The sequence below is a fragment of the Chiloscyllium plagiosum genome, unplaced genomic scaffold (assembly GCF_037043375.1).
Source record: "Chiloscyllium plagiosum isolate Xiang-an unplaced genomic scaffold, Cpla_swu_hap1 HiC_scaffold_5, whole genome shotgun sequence".
NCBI classification, from domain to species: Eukaryota; Metazoa; Chordata; class Chondrichthyes; order Orectolobiformes; family Hemiscylliidae; genus Chiloscyllium; species Chiloscyllium plagiosum.
The window spans coordinates 93,927,776-93,942,666 of NW_028270143.1; the positions used below are offsets into that span (position 1 = coordinate 93,927,776).

The 14,891-nt window shown below is 39.7% G+C and overlaps 1 protein-coding gene across 2 annotated transcripts in view; it reads left to right on the top strand.

Moving 5' to 3' along the window:
* Positions 1-14,891, top strand: part of jcada (junctional cadherin 5 associated a) — a 235,614-nt gene that overhangs the window by 6,684 nt on the left and 214,039 nt on the right. The window contains exon 1 of one of the 2 annotated variants that reach the window (XM_087987476.1): positions 14,246-14,327. The exons of the other annotated variant lie outside the window; for it this stretch is intronic. The gene's annotated coding sequence lies outside the window, so the exon portion shown is untranslated. Of the gene's footprint in view, positions 1-14,245; positions 14,328-14,891 lie in introns of those variants that run through there. 2 annotated transcript variants of the gene reach the window in all.

A 14,891-nucleotide genomic window follows, 5' to 3' on the forward strand; every position in this document is an offset into this window, starting at 1 on the left:
TACTGCATCCAGTTCTGGTCGCCCTATTATAAGAAAGATGTGGATGCTTTGGAGCGGGTTCAGAGGAGGTTTACCAGGATGCTGCCTGGACTGGAGGGCTTATCTTATGAGGAGAGGTTGACTGAGCTCGGACTTTTTTCATTGGAGAAAAGGAGGAGAAGAGGGGACCTAATTGAGGTATACAAGGTAATGAGAGGCACAGATAGAGTCGATAGCCAGAGACTATTTCCCAGGGCAGAAATGACTAACACGAGGGGTCATAGTTTTAAGCTGGTTGGAGGAAAGTATAGAGGGGATGTCAGAGGCGGGTTCTTTACACAGAGAGTTGTGAGAGCATGGAATACATTGCCAGCAGCAGTTGTGGAGGCAGGGTCATTGGGGACATTTAAGAGAATCCTCGACATACATATGGTCACAGAAATTTGAGGGTGCATACATGAGGGTCAGTGGTCGGCACAACATCGTGGGCTGAAGGGTCTGTTCTGTGCTGTACTGTTCTATGTTCTATGTTCTATGATGTCTGAAATTAGATGCTAAGCTATTATTGAGTAGCACTTGGTGAACAATTCTGACTATACTAAAAATTACACTAACAATCAATTTAAGATTATCAGTTGGGGTTGTGATGTATGAATGTTAGAAGCTACCTGTTCATATTCAGGGGGTCGTCCAGACATTGTACTTCCTTTGAATTAAATAAAAGTGTAGGGCACAATACTTCTGTGGTGTATTCTCCATGGCAATATCCAAACCAATTAAAGTTAATTGTCAGAACCATTTTCTTATGCACTACAAGTTATAGCTCCCTTTGAAATTTGGCATTTTTAGACCATAAAACCATAAGACATAGGAGTGGAAGTAAGGCCATTCGGCCCATTGAGTCCACTCCACCATTCAATCATGGCTGATGGGCATTTCAGCTCCACTTACCCGCATTCTCCCCGTAGCCCTTAATTCCTTGTGACATCAAGAATTTATCAATTTCTGCCTTGAAGACATTTAGCGTCCCAGCCTCCACAGGCCCACCACTCTCTGGCTGAAGAAATGTCTCTGCATTTCTGTTCTGAATTTACCCCATGGCTGTGTCCACGGGTCCTAGTCTCCTCGTCTAACGGAAACAATTTCCTAGCGTCCACCCTTTCCAAGACATGTATTATCTTGTAAGTTTCTATTAGATCTCCCCTTAATCTTCTAAACTCCAATGAGTACAATCCCAGGATCCTCAGCCGTTCCTCATATGTTAGACCTACCATTCCAGGGATTTTTGAGTCTGTTCTGAAGAGTGCAAAAGCTTTGATATCATGTCTCCTTTTTCAGCAATATTCAACTCTTCTATCACCAAGTGACTGTTAAATTCAATTAATAAATCTGGAACTGAAAATTGGTCTTAACAATAGTGACCAATTGTAAAAATTCACCTGGGTTCACTAATGTCCTTCAGGGAAGGAAATCTGCTGTCATTCCCTGGCCTGACCTAAATATGTTTCCAGATTCACACCAATGAGATGGACAAAGCAATAACCTGAATAGCACTCATCTACCACTTTCAGCATTCATTCCCTTCACCACTGGTGCGCAATGGGCCAGCAATGTGCACTATTCGTGAGATGCACTGCAGAAAATACCATTGGCTCCTCAGACAGCATCTTCCAAATCTACAACTACTATCATCTAGAAGGGCAAGGGCAACATGTATATGGTAGCATGACTACCTGCAAGTCTCCTTGCAAGAAACATGCCATCCTGACTTGAACTATACCACTGTTCCTTCACTGTCACAAAGTGAAAATCCTGGAATTCATTCCCAAAAACATCATAGGAGCCCCTACATCTGAAGGATTCAACAGTTCAAGAAGGAAGCTCTCCACCGCATTCTCAAAAACAAATCTGGTCTAGCCAGAAATGGTCCATCCCACAAACGAGTTAGAAACAGCCATAACAGCTCTCAAGGACAAGTAGGGATTGGCAATAAATGCTGGTTTTACCAGTAACATCAACACCGCATGACTGAATAAAAATAACATGGGATCAGCAAGACAGAGAGTTGGGTTTTCAATTGATGTCTCCCACATCAACACCTGAGGAAGCCCTATCTAAAAGATACCAATGATTGAATAAATTGGAGCAGAATGTAAAAGAAAACAGCAATCTAGAGTTGTCAGACACAGAGGTTTATTTACATAGGAAACAGGAGTAGGAGTAGAAGTAAAGAAAGTTTAACATTTAGTATTAATCAACATGGGCCCACAATTTTCACAGAGCTGCACTTGGAGATGCAGTAGAAATTTATACAAATGGGCTTTTGCGTGTCAACTGGTTAGGTTACAATGACAATGTGAAGTAGGCTGTGAGGGAATGTCAAATCTTAAAATAAAATCATTAAAAACCCAACCCTAACTCAGTTATAAGCTTCATATTCTCTCAGCATGAGCTAGATTTTCTTCCCAAACATGTAAAGTTTTAGATCAGGATCATAAAGAGGTCATTGTATCTTGAGTATTTCTATTTAATTTGTCACTCTATTATGTAGCCTAATGAAATGGAGTTTGCATATGTATGCCACAGTCAGTCAGTAACCCATTTGGCAAAAGTAGAAGAAACTGGCATCAGGTGCTATCAAGTCCAATGGGTCTAATGCCATCAGTCAGAGAACCTGGACTTTTACAGTGCACTTTACAATGTGGTGTGCAGCTCACTTGAAACACAGATTAAACATACGGAATATGCATTGAACTCTTCAGCACCTGCTTTGTTCTCAGGATATGAGCTCCACAAAGTTAGGTTTTGAAGCTAAAGGTACTGTGTACTCCCTCCCACACTAAGATATTGAAATATCAAGTAAGGTTATGCAAAATTCATCAAATGGAACTTGAATCTACAATCTTTGACTAAAAGATAAAATTAGTTAGAGATTATAAGATTGCAACTACTCAGTACATTGATACTTGTCTTTAAAATATCATTGGGATGTTTTCAGTCTTAAAGCTTCTTTTCAGGTGTAATGAGCATATAATTGTGTACTGCTCCCTTGAGTAGCAGTTCTTGACTTTAGGTATACACTGAGGTCAGCTCTGGAACATATGTATGTGTCTTCTATCTTTTGTTATCTTGCTTCATATCTGAAATAATTTGACATGAACATACCTATTAACTATTATATTACATGTTTCTCCATGCACTGAAACGTTTAATTAATATTTTACACAATTTCACCCAAATTTGTAAGGTATTTTAAAACTTCCAAATCCTTCATCCTCCAAATGCTTGTGAATTCTCTTATAGTCATAGAGTCATAGTCATAGAGATGTACAGCATGGAAACAGACCCTTCGGTCCAACCCGTCCATGCCGACCAGATATCCCAACCCAATCTAGTCCCACCTGCCAGCACCCGGCCCATATCCCTCCAAACCCTTCCTATTCATATACCCATCCAAATGCCTCTTAATGTTGCAATTGTACCAGCCTCCACCACATCCTCTGGCAGTTCATTCCATACACGTACCACTTTCTATGTGAAAAAGTTGCCCCTTAGGTCTCTTTTATATCTTTCCCCTCTCACCCTAAACCTATATCCTCTAGTTCTGGACTCCCCGACCCCAGGGAAAAGGCTTTGCCTATTTATCCTATCCATGCCCCTCATAATTTTGTAAACCTCTATAAGGTCACCCCTCAGCCTCCGACGCTCCAGGGAAAACAGCCCCAGCCTGTTCAGCCTCTCCCTGTAGCTCAGATCCTCCAACCCTGGCAACATCCTTGCAAATCTTTTCTGAACACTTTCAAGTTTCACAATATCTTTCCGATAGAAAGGAGACCAGAATTGCACGCAATATTCCAACAGTGGCCTAACCAATCTCCTGTACAGCTGCAACATGACCTCCCAACTCCTGTACTTAATACTCTGACCAATAAAGGAAAGCATACCAAACACCTTCTTCACTATCCTATCTACCTGCGGCTCCACTTTCAATGAGCTATGAACCTGCACTCCAAGGTCTCTTTGTTCAGCAACACTCCCTAGGACCTTGCCATTAAGTGTATAAGTCCTGCTAACATTTGCTTTCCAAAAATGCAGCACCTCGCATTTATCTGAATTAAACTCTATCTGCCATTTCTCAGCCCATTGGCCCATCTGGTCCAGATCCTGTTGTAATCTGAGGTAATCTTCTGAAAACTTGTTTTCTTAACAGTGCTCTTTCCCTTTCCATTTTATAGTCTTAGGGAAACCAGAGTTTATATTAGAATGGTGCTGGAAAAGCACAGCAGTTCAGGAAGCATCCGAGGAGCAGTAAAAGTGACGATTTGGGTAAAAGCCGTTCATCAGGAATACAGGCAGAGAGCCTGAAGGGTGGAGAGATAAATGAGAGGAGGGTGGGGGTTGGGGAGAAAGTAGCATAGAGTACAATGTCTTTTATAGTCTTGCCTTGAATAGCTTAAATTATTTTAAAAGGAATACTAATTCAGGCCACTTTAAATCAAAAGCCAATTTACTTAAAAACTATTTCTAAGATGTCTCCAGGTCTACTAAAATTTCTTGAGCCATAATAATTGTACCTGTGGGAATTGTAGCAAGATAGCACATTATCCTGATAATAAGGTTGAGAAGGATCAGCATACAATGCTTTCTAGCCATAAACCTGTCTAGATCCTTGTTCTGATTTCAGGTCTGAGATTGCTTCACCTAATGAAGTGAAGTACTTCTTTGTTTCCACACATATAAAAATACTATTTGGTGAAACATTATCATGTTACTAGGGGATTATCTGCTTGGCTGGAAAATCACAACTTAACAATCACATCCATTTGTTTTTCACTTGATTCTGCAGTCTTCACTTCCACTGATAAACAAATAAAAGGTTAGTTATTGTTTGTGTGATAAAGGTCATGATATCAATTATTGATTTATGTTTCTAGATTCCATTTTGTGATTTTTTGACCTAATTTAAAAATCATAGGTTCCCAGAGAATCTATCCTTGGCTTCCTCCTATTTCTCATCTGTATGTTACCTGTCGTGACATTCAAAAACCCAGCAATGCCTATCCAAATACTGTTAATTCCCAACTCCACCTCACCACCACCTTTCTCAGCTATTTCATTGTCAGAATCCTTATCTCACATTCATGTCTGGTTCAGCAGCGATTTCCTGCAAAGTGGAAGACTGAAGCTATTGGCTGTGGTCGCTACCACAAAATCTGTTCTCTAGTCACTGACTCCATTCTTCACCATTGCAACTGTTTGAATCTGAACCACTTCCGTGCCAGTGCCCAGTGAAAAAGCAAATTTGGGCAACAACTATTTATTGAGAACTCAAAGACATGTTCACGTTTCACTGCAGCTAAGGATACTTGTCAATAATTAAACCACTGTGGTCTGCAGTTAAAAATCTAACACCGTAAGGACTCTAAAGAGTTGTAGATTGCTTAGGCTTTCATCTTCCTACCTATACCAGACACTCCTTTTTAAATTTGCTACCTGAATTTGTGTGTATGTTTGATGTTATGTTTTTATACTTTTCTCTCGTGTTTACTAGATAGTGAGATTATTCTTTCTTTCACTCAAGAAAACCATGTCATTGGCTCCTTCATTCTGATGTAGTTCACTACATTTATAATTGACTTGTGCAATAGCTGCAATCTAAGATATAAAATATTTGTTGCAACAGACTGAGATAGGGTTAAATGAGGCGAAGCAAATTGCCCCTCCTCACCTGTTGTAGCATCTATATATTCACGCGTTCACTAAACTCACTTTCCCTCTTAGTAACATTGCTTTCCATCTCCCTCTCTGTGCTGTATCTGCTGAAAAGGTCCTTCCCAGTCTTAAGATTATGTCATGAAGCATTCCTTTGAATGTCTCGTAGTCTAAGGCTTTTGAGTTGTATGTCCTGCTGGGTTTCAGGTAGAATATGGTGCTGCAATTTTTGAGCATGGTTCTGATGTCACACTGACTTCTTGTAGTGTGTCCTTGCTGACTATCCCAACCAAACCTGGAAAAATCAAGACCGAAGAATCAACATCATGGTGCTTCACTGAACTGGGTCTAAAGTATGAATGTGTTCGGTGATAAAATTGGGTACAGTACCCAGGTGTGGTCTCATTAGATTATGCAGTTTGATTGACATCTTTCATGATTATTTTTCTGTTCATTTGCTGTACAGTCAAACGTATTGTTTGTTTACGGACTGCTCCATATTGAATCCATTAGAACCCCATTGTCTCTTTAAACTTCATCCTCAGCAAACTCAACATCATTCGTGGAATTAATGTGAGGATCCTTTGACCTTGTAAGTGTATTTTATAGCATTTTGCACTTACCTGTAATAAATATTGTCTGTTATTGTTCTGTCCACTTAAAAAAATGTTTCTATCTCATCTTAAATGTCCCCTGATGTAGCCTCGCAAACAATCTTCCTGCTAGTTTGATATCATCTGCAAATTGGACCAGATTAGGCCCAATAAAAGATGAAGCCATTAGTGAGTAATGACAAATAATTTATTTTCTCTCTATTGTTATGGCACCACACAGAAGAGACATGGGCATGGGGATCACCTTTAAAATGTTTCAATATAAATTAAAATTAAATAATAATGAAGTGTGCCCTGCTTAATGTGTTGAGACCAACAGATAGTTCTCATTTACAGTTAAGAACTTAGCTACACTACAAAAAGAGCAATTGATTTATGTCACCATCCTCTATTCAACATCATAAAGGTTACAGCACTCAGCTAAACCCCAACTGTTTCCCCATATCTTCATATATTTCTCGTTTTAAAAAAAACTTATATACTTTCCTTTTAAATTAAGTTAGTCTGTATCTCAAAGCCACTTGTGGGGAAACATTCATTTGTCTAATGGTCCTCTGTGTGATAAAAATTCTTATATTTCACCTCTAGTGATCATTTGCAGCCAATATTCTCAACCAATGGAAACATTTTTGTCATGTTATGTAATGCAGTGAGAATTCCTTTTTGATAAAGTATATGCATCAGCATTCTGATTCTCTCATTTAAATGTTAGTAATTTTGGAGAGTACAGAGTATTGAAGACTTTTGGCGATACTATATGGTTAATTTGTTCAACTTCCTGTTATTGTTGTTTGACAATGTGGAAAATCTATGTGTTATGAATTATACAAACAGTCATAGCAAAGTATCTGCCTCTGTCACCAACTCCCCCAACATAAGGAGTTTACAGATTAAAGGCTAGAAAGAGCACCATGGGAAATGAGACGGCCAGGGGTAAAGAAATGGGGAAAGCTACAGGAAGAAGGCAATAGAGAAGGGAAAGGCCCTGAGGCCATAGAGAGACATGGGCCATGGAGAAGGATAAGGTCATTGTTATAACTGAGATAGGAGGGATTAAACATCCCTTGACAACTTGCAGCAATGAAGTCTTCTCATGTGTTTTCGAACAAACTTTGATGAGAGGAGATTCAGAGAAAGAGAGACAGTAAAAGGTGGTTGTCCCTGCATAGGTTCTCTGTGTCTATATTCAAAACCTATATATTTTAATCCCACAAACCTCCCTCTGAAAACATCGCAGACTCAGTGACCCAATTCTTTAGTTTTGAAAAATGTTTTTTTTTCAGAAAGTTTAATATATATGTCTGGCTCATAATACTATAAATTAATAATGTAGTGAACACATCTCCATTGCACCCTGGACTGTAAAAAGGTGGTGGAGATAGAGATGGTCACAGAAGGAGCCATGGGAAAGGAAATATCTATTCAGATAATTGTAAAAGAGCCATCCAATCTTGTAGCACATTACGTGAGGCCTTATACAAAGAGTGTACTTGATCTAATTTTAATATATTCAGAAGACATTTCTTTTAGCTGGTACTGCTGTATGTTGTTAAAGTCATTGAATGTATTGTTGTCACCCAAACCCGTGTCCATTATTCATGGAGCCCCATTTTGAATTATTCCAATCAGGTTTCAGCTCGTATTGAAATGGCTCTTACTGAAGTCACTCATGACCTTCTATGTGACTGTAACTGTTATGTCTTCATGGCCATATGTCAGTGTAGCTTTTAAGAGGCACAGTATGTCCATATGCCTTGATGAGACATGCTCATAAAATAACCACTGCATCATGCCATGTGACCTAAGAATATAAATAGCTCAGGCTTCATCTTTACTTAGATCTCTGGAAGCATGACATGCTACTAAAAGTATACACTTCTGCTTCAGTATAACTGAACAACCTTATACTAGCCCAGACAATTATGTGTCTGGATATAATAGCCAGCTATAAGAATCATCCATTGGATCTTTCGATACCAATTTGCCAATGCCCAGTTTCTTATGTTATGAGTGAATTTGCAAACATTGCTACATTGGGTAAGACAAGCTGCGAGATGTAGAACTCACATTAAGAAAGATAAGCTACTCCTCTTATTAATTCCTCTTGACCTTTCTGCAGTGTTGATACCAGCTGAGCACATGATTCTCCTTCAGAAGCTCTCCATCAGTGTCCAGCAGAGTGGGACTTCTCTCCATTCCTATTTATCTAAGCATGCAGAGAATTGCCTGCAGTACCTGCTTCTCCAGCTCCTGCAGCATGCTGTTAGTGTCTCCCTTTAGTCCTGTCTTATTTCCTATCTACGTGCCATTTCTGAATTAATAATTTTCTGATGACATCAACCTCCACCTCACCATCATCGCTTTTGACCCCATCACTGTTTCTGAGCTGTCTAACTGCACAGTCAACATCCAGTACTGCATAAGCAATAATTTCCTCCAATGTTGAGAAGATAGCTGTTATTGTCTTTTATTCCTGTGACAAATTCCATTCCCCACCACCAACTCCCTCCCGCTTCTTGACGACTGTTTGATACTGAACCATACTGTATTGCAACCTTAATGTTGTATTTGACCCAGAATGAGCTGCTGAGCATTTGCCTACACCATCTCAAAAAGGCCTGTTTGCACCTCTGCATCTGATTCTACCTCTAACTTAGCTCATCTATTGCACCTTTGTGACCTCTAGACCTGACCTTTGAAGGCATTCCTTGCCATCCTCTATCATTCTATCTTCTATAAACTTGGTGTCCTCTAAACCTCTGCTGCCATGTCTAACTTGTACTAACCAGGTCCTGTTCACAGATTATTCTGTGCTCACTGACTTCCACTGGCTCTCAGAAGCAATGCTTCAGTTTTAACATTACCATCCTTCTTTTTAAAATATGAGGTCTTGTCCCTCCCAAACTCTACAATGTTCTCCACAACTTGTTATGTTATCAATTTCCCTTATAATTCTGACCTCTTGAGCATGGCTGACTTTAGTTACTCCACTATTTGTGGTTATGCTTCAGCTACCTAGGCCTTAGGCTCTGAAACTCCCTATGTTTAAAAGTCTCCATCCTCCTATCTCACTTTCCTCCTTTGAGATGTTCCTTAAAACCTAGTTCCTAATACCACCTATTGTGGCTTAGTGTTAAATACTGTTTTATAATTCTCCTGTGATGTGCTTTAGGTCATTTTATTACAATAAGGGTGCTATATAAATACAAGCTGTTGTTGTTTTTGTGTTGAATCTTTTAGAATAATAGAAAATAGTGGTGGAAGGAGGCCATTCAGCCCTTCAAGTCTGCTCCACCATTCAATATGATCTATTGCAGTAAAAAGGACAAGCTAAGCAAAAGCGAAAATGAATCAGTTAAGTTTCTGTTTTTTTCTCAGTAAGCTGCAATGATAACCCACTCCAATGGACCCCACAACAAAACTCTGGGCCTCCTATGCTTGAGGTTTCTGTGAAAATCATCTCACTATATCCCCAAACATGGAGAGTGCCCTCCTGGACACCCCGTAATGGGCTTCCCTTGTGCTGGGCACCCTTCCTATAGGTTTTGGAGGAGAAGAACTTGCTAACAAAATTGCCACTGCCAGTCATCATCCAGGACATGCTGCTGCCAGTTTTGGTAGAAGTCGGATTTTGCCCAATTAAGTGAAGCTCTGACTCCTCTGGGCTTTAGCACATTTCTGCGCTAAATGACTTTCTCTGGTCCTGCCTGTTAATCAGAATAAGCAGATCCACACCAAATCTGTAACCCACACAGGAATGTTACCGCCCTATCTACAGTCATAATAATAGCTTTTATCTATTGACACTTCCTGGTGGTCAGTGGAATGACTTGTTTTGTATTTGAGCATTCAGTTCATAATTAGATATTTTAAAACCTAATTACAAGTCATTCTGGTATAAAGCATGTTTTGTCAATGCAAATTGCCTATAATGCGATTGACGAATTGTGGACATAGCTGAAAGGGTATAGTGATTTTCTATTAGTGATCTCTTACAGTGTGATTTTCTGCAGCAGGTCGTACAGTATTAGGTAGTGAGTGGGCCAAGTCTATAATTTCTTTAATCCATCAAGGTACCTGCAGTGAGGTGGAGGTTTCTTTGTTTTGAATCAGGCATGGCTCTTCCAACTTTCACTTAGCTGTTGTCATAGGGAAGTGGTTGCTAACTAAAATTTGTCGAAACCCTTTTTCTTGTAGTTTGTTGCACTTCACTGCACAGAAAACATTTCCTGTTTTATCTCACAGAACCACACTGGATAATTAATTCAATGTGTGATGTTTTGGGACTTTCAAAAGAAATGAGAGTGCTGTTGGAAATCTATTATTTTATCTTTAGCCTTATTTCAATTTTTCTCATGCAGCTAAGAACCTTATAAGGAAGGGACTGATTGCCTGGCTTAGTGCAAGAACTGTGGAATTACATCAGAGTCTGATGGAGACAAAAGGTTTTGTTCCAGTGAAGAGGTTTCTAACTGCAATTTTACAACTGCAAGTTTCCAACCTGATGTCATTTATGATTTGGAGATACTGGCTTTGGACTGGGGTGTACAACGTTAAAAATCACACAACACCAGGTTATAGTCCAACAGGTTAATTTGGAAGCACTGGCTTTTGGAGCGCCCCTCCTTCATCAGGTGGTTGCGGAATATAAGATCATAAGACACAGAATTCATAGCAAACATTTACAGTGTGATGTCATTGAAATCATATATTGAAAAAGACCTGGATTGTCTCTCACCTTTTAGAATGAACATGTTGGTTTCAGTTCTTTCATATATAAATCGCAGAACTTTTTTAACATTACATTCTCAAGTGAACAATTGGTGTCTCTCAGACACTCATAACCATCCCCCACACACACACCCACATGCACAAACACAGATACACATATAAGTTTGTGGGGTGGATTTATACTTGCAGAATTAAATTTTATTTTGCTCAAAAAACTGCATGAATCCATGTAAGATTCTGTAAATCTGTTTTTTAGATTAGAATCAGTCTGAACATTGTGGCGCAGACAGTCTCACACAGGGCACCTCACACCTTAAATGCATTATCTGGGTCGACATGACACCAATTGTTAAGGTTCACTTGAGAATGTAACTTTCAAAAAGTTTTGCGATTTACATAAGAAAGAACTGAAACCAACATGCTCATTCTAAGAGGTGAGAGACTTAACAAACAATCCAGGTCTTTTCAATATATAATTTCAGTTACATCACATTGTAAACCTTTGCTATAAATTCTGTGTCTTATGATCTTATACTCCACAACCACCTGATGAAGGAGCAGAGCTTCCAAATAAACCTATTAGACTATAACTTGGTCATAGAGTCATAGAGATGTACAGCATGGAAATAGACCCTTCGGTCCAACCCATCCATGCTGACCAGTTATCCCAACCCGATCTAGTCCCACCTGCCAGCACCCGACCCATATCCCTCCAAACCCTTCCTATTCATATACCCATCCAAATGCCTTTTAAATGTTACAATTGTACCAACCTACACCACTTCCTCTGGCAGCTCATTCCATACATGTACCACCCTCTGCATGAAAACGTTGCCCCTTAGGTCCCTTATATATCTTTCCCCTCTCACCCTAAACCTATGCCCTCTAATTCTGGACTCCCCCACCCAAGAGAAAAGACTTTGCCTATTTATCCTATCCATGCCCCTCATAATTTTGTAAACTTCTATAAGGTCACCCCTCAGCCACCGACACTCCAGCATTTTAACTGATGTCATTTATTGCATTCAATTACACTTTGAGATATGAGAGTGTCACGGCATATGTGTGGCATTTATATTAAAGGCAATAGTTTTACACTTGGGGGGATGGCTGCATGGGGATTAACAACAGCAAGGGAGTATGTGGGAATACATGGGAGAGATCACATTGAAGATGGTCATGCAAATTGTCAGGAGGATGCAAAAAGGTTTCGGGGAAATGGGGCAGGGTAAGTGAATGAGCTGGAACATGGCAAATGAAATAAAATGCAAATAAGCGTGAAGTTATCTACTTTGGTAGAAGAAACAGACACACAGAATATTTCTTAAATGGTGAGAGCTTGAAAAGTGTTGTTCCAAGGGGATCTGGGTGTCCTTGTTCTTAAAAGCTACCATACAGGTGCAACAGTCAGTAAGGAAGACAACTGGTATAAAAATCGAAAGAACTGCAGATGCCATAAATCAGAAACAAAAAGAGAAGTTGCTGGAAAAGCTCAACAGGTCTGGCAGCATCTATGAAGAGAAATCAGAGTTAATGTTTCAGGTCGAGAGACCCTTCCTCAGAACAGGTAGACAAATGGTATGTTGGCTTTCATCAGAAAGGGATTTGACTGCGGATGCAAAGACACCTTGCTCTATTTGTATAGATCCTTGGTGACACGGCACAAGGATTTGTTTTCCTTATCCAAGCAAGGATATTCTTGCCTTAGTGCAATAGAGGTTCACCAGACTAACCCCTGGGGTAACAAAATTTTCTAAAGAGGAAGATTGAGTCTATATCCTCTGGAGTTTTGAAGAATGAGAGGGGGTTCCATTGAACATTACAAAGATCTTACAGGGCATGACAGAGTGGACATAGACAGTTTGTTTCCCTTGGCTGGTTGGTCTAGAAACAGGAGACATAGATTAATGATACCAAGGGATTTGGTGACAGAACAGGAAAATGGTGTTGAGGTGGCTGATCAGCCATGAATTGTATGGCAGAGCAGTTTGGATGAACTGAATGGTCTGCTCTTGTTTCAATGTGATGGCAGAAGAAGGGATGGGATAGGGAATGGGATAGAAGTGATATGCAAGGGGTGAAACAATGAGATGGATGCGGCATGAAAGAAATTACTTGGGAAGGATGAAATGGCATGGGATAGGAATTTAAGAAAACACTGCTGCTACAAAGGCACCAATTTCACCACATATTTGTGGGTCTCTGTGAGGAGATCAATTATTTTGAAGCCTAGATCAGATATGAACATGGGAACAGGATTAGGCCATTCAGATTGTCTCTGTATTTACCCACCTGAATGCCTCAACCATCTGTTTGTATCCAGTAACACATATTACAATCTATAGGGATAAACCATACTGCAGTGTTGGATCCAGCAATGGTAATATTTCCTTCATTATTAAAACTCTATTCTTTTATTCCCAATGCACAATGGTTTATATAATCACAATCCCGTTGGTACTATAATTTCAGTTCTGTATTTCAGCTTCTAACAAGTCAGAGCCCCTTTACACTTCACTGTCTTTTTCATAAAAGTCATTGAGTGACCCTGATAGAACTCTCTTCATTGCAATCCTGACGGATAGTAATAGTCTGTCATTGACTCACTCTGCAGAGATTGCTGAGATTGCTTTTTTGGGAAGAACAAAAATGATCGTGACACCAATTTATCAGGAACATTAAAGACAAACATCGCAAATGCTGGAAATCTGAAATAAAAACTGAAGATCATGAAAGATCCATACATTATCATTGACTTGAATTCTGAGCATCTTTTCTCTCTTCACACATGCTGCCTGGCCTGCTAAGTGTTTCCAGCATTTTCTACTTTTAGATTTGAATGGATTAAGCTTGTGTTAACTTCAAACCTCATTTTGTTTCCAGTCGTTAAACTGGCTACACATCTACCTCACATACTAATGATCAAGTTAGTACCTTTCCAGCAATTTTGGCAGAAAGAAAGAGTTTGCAGTTATAAAACACCTTTCATATTCTCAAAATATTTCACATGTATTGATTTGCTTTTGAAGTGCATTTACTGCTGGTTTCTGGGCAAAACAGCAATCAATTTTGAGCCAGCAGGGGCCCTCAAGCAGCAGTCAGATGAATTATTAAATTGCTGGTGAAGGATGAATGTTGGTCACAAGACTGAGAGAACGCTGAGCTTCTGTTGAAAAGTGCCAAGGGATTCTTTTGTCCATCCAAGCAGGGAGGCGGGGCCTCAGCTAAATGTCTCCACGAAAAGAAAGCGGCCTAGACATTAGTTTCTGCTCCATCGGGCTGCACATCAAGGTAAGCATAACATTTTATACAGAACTTTTTGGTGGCACTCACCAGTGGTCCCCTTCAGGGCTGTATGCCAAAGATAGCTGTGTACGTGTGCACAAACTGCAGCCAATTCATAAAACAGGGATGAAGTTAGAGTTTCACCCTGTTTGCAAAGGCAATGGATTATTTCATTTAAATCTGTGTTGCATGAGGAAATGATGGTATATTGGTAATGTCACAGGAATAATAATCCAGAAGCAATGGTTAATTTACTGGAAACATGGATTTAAAACCCTCCGTAGTACCCGTGAAGTTTAAATTCAAAAATATAAAGCTAGTCTCTCAATATTACTGACCATGACAATGATCATCAATTGTCATAAAAAGCCATCACTATTGTCCTTTAAAGAAACAAATTTCATCTGCTTTCCTTACCTGGTTTAACCTATCTATAAACTCCAGACCCATAGCAAGGTGGTTGGTCCTTACCAGAATTGGAAGCCATCACTCTGTTCAAGGGCAATCGATCCAAGGGATAGGCAACAAATGTTGATCTTGCCAATGGCACTGACATCTCATGAAAGAATA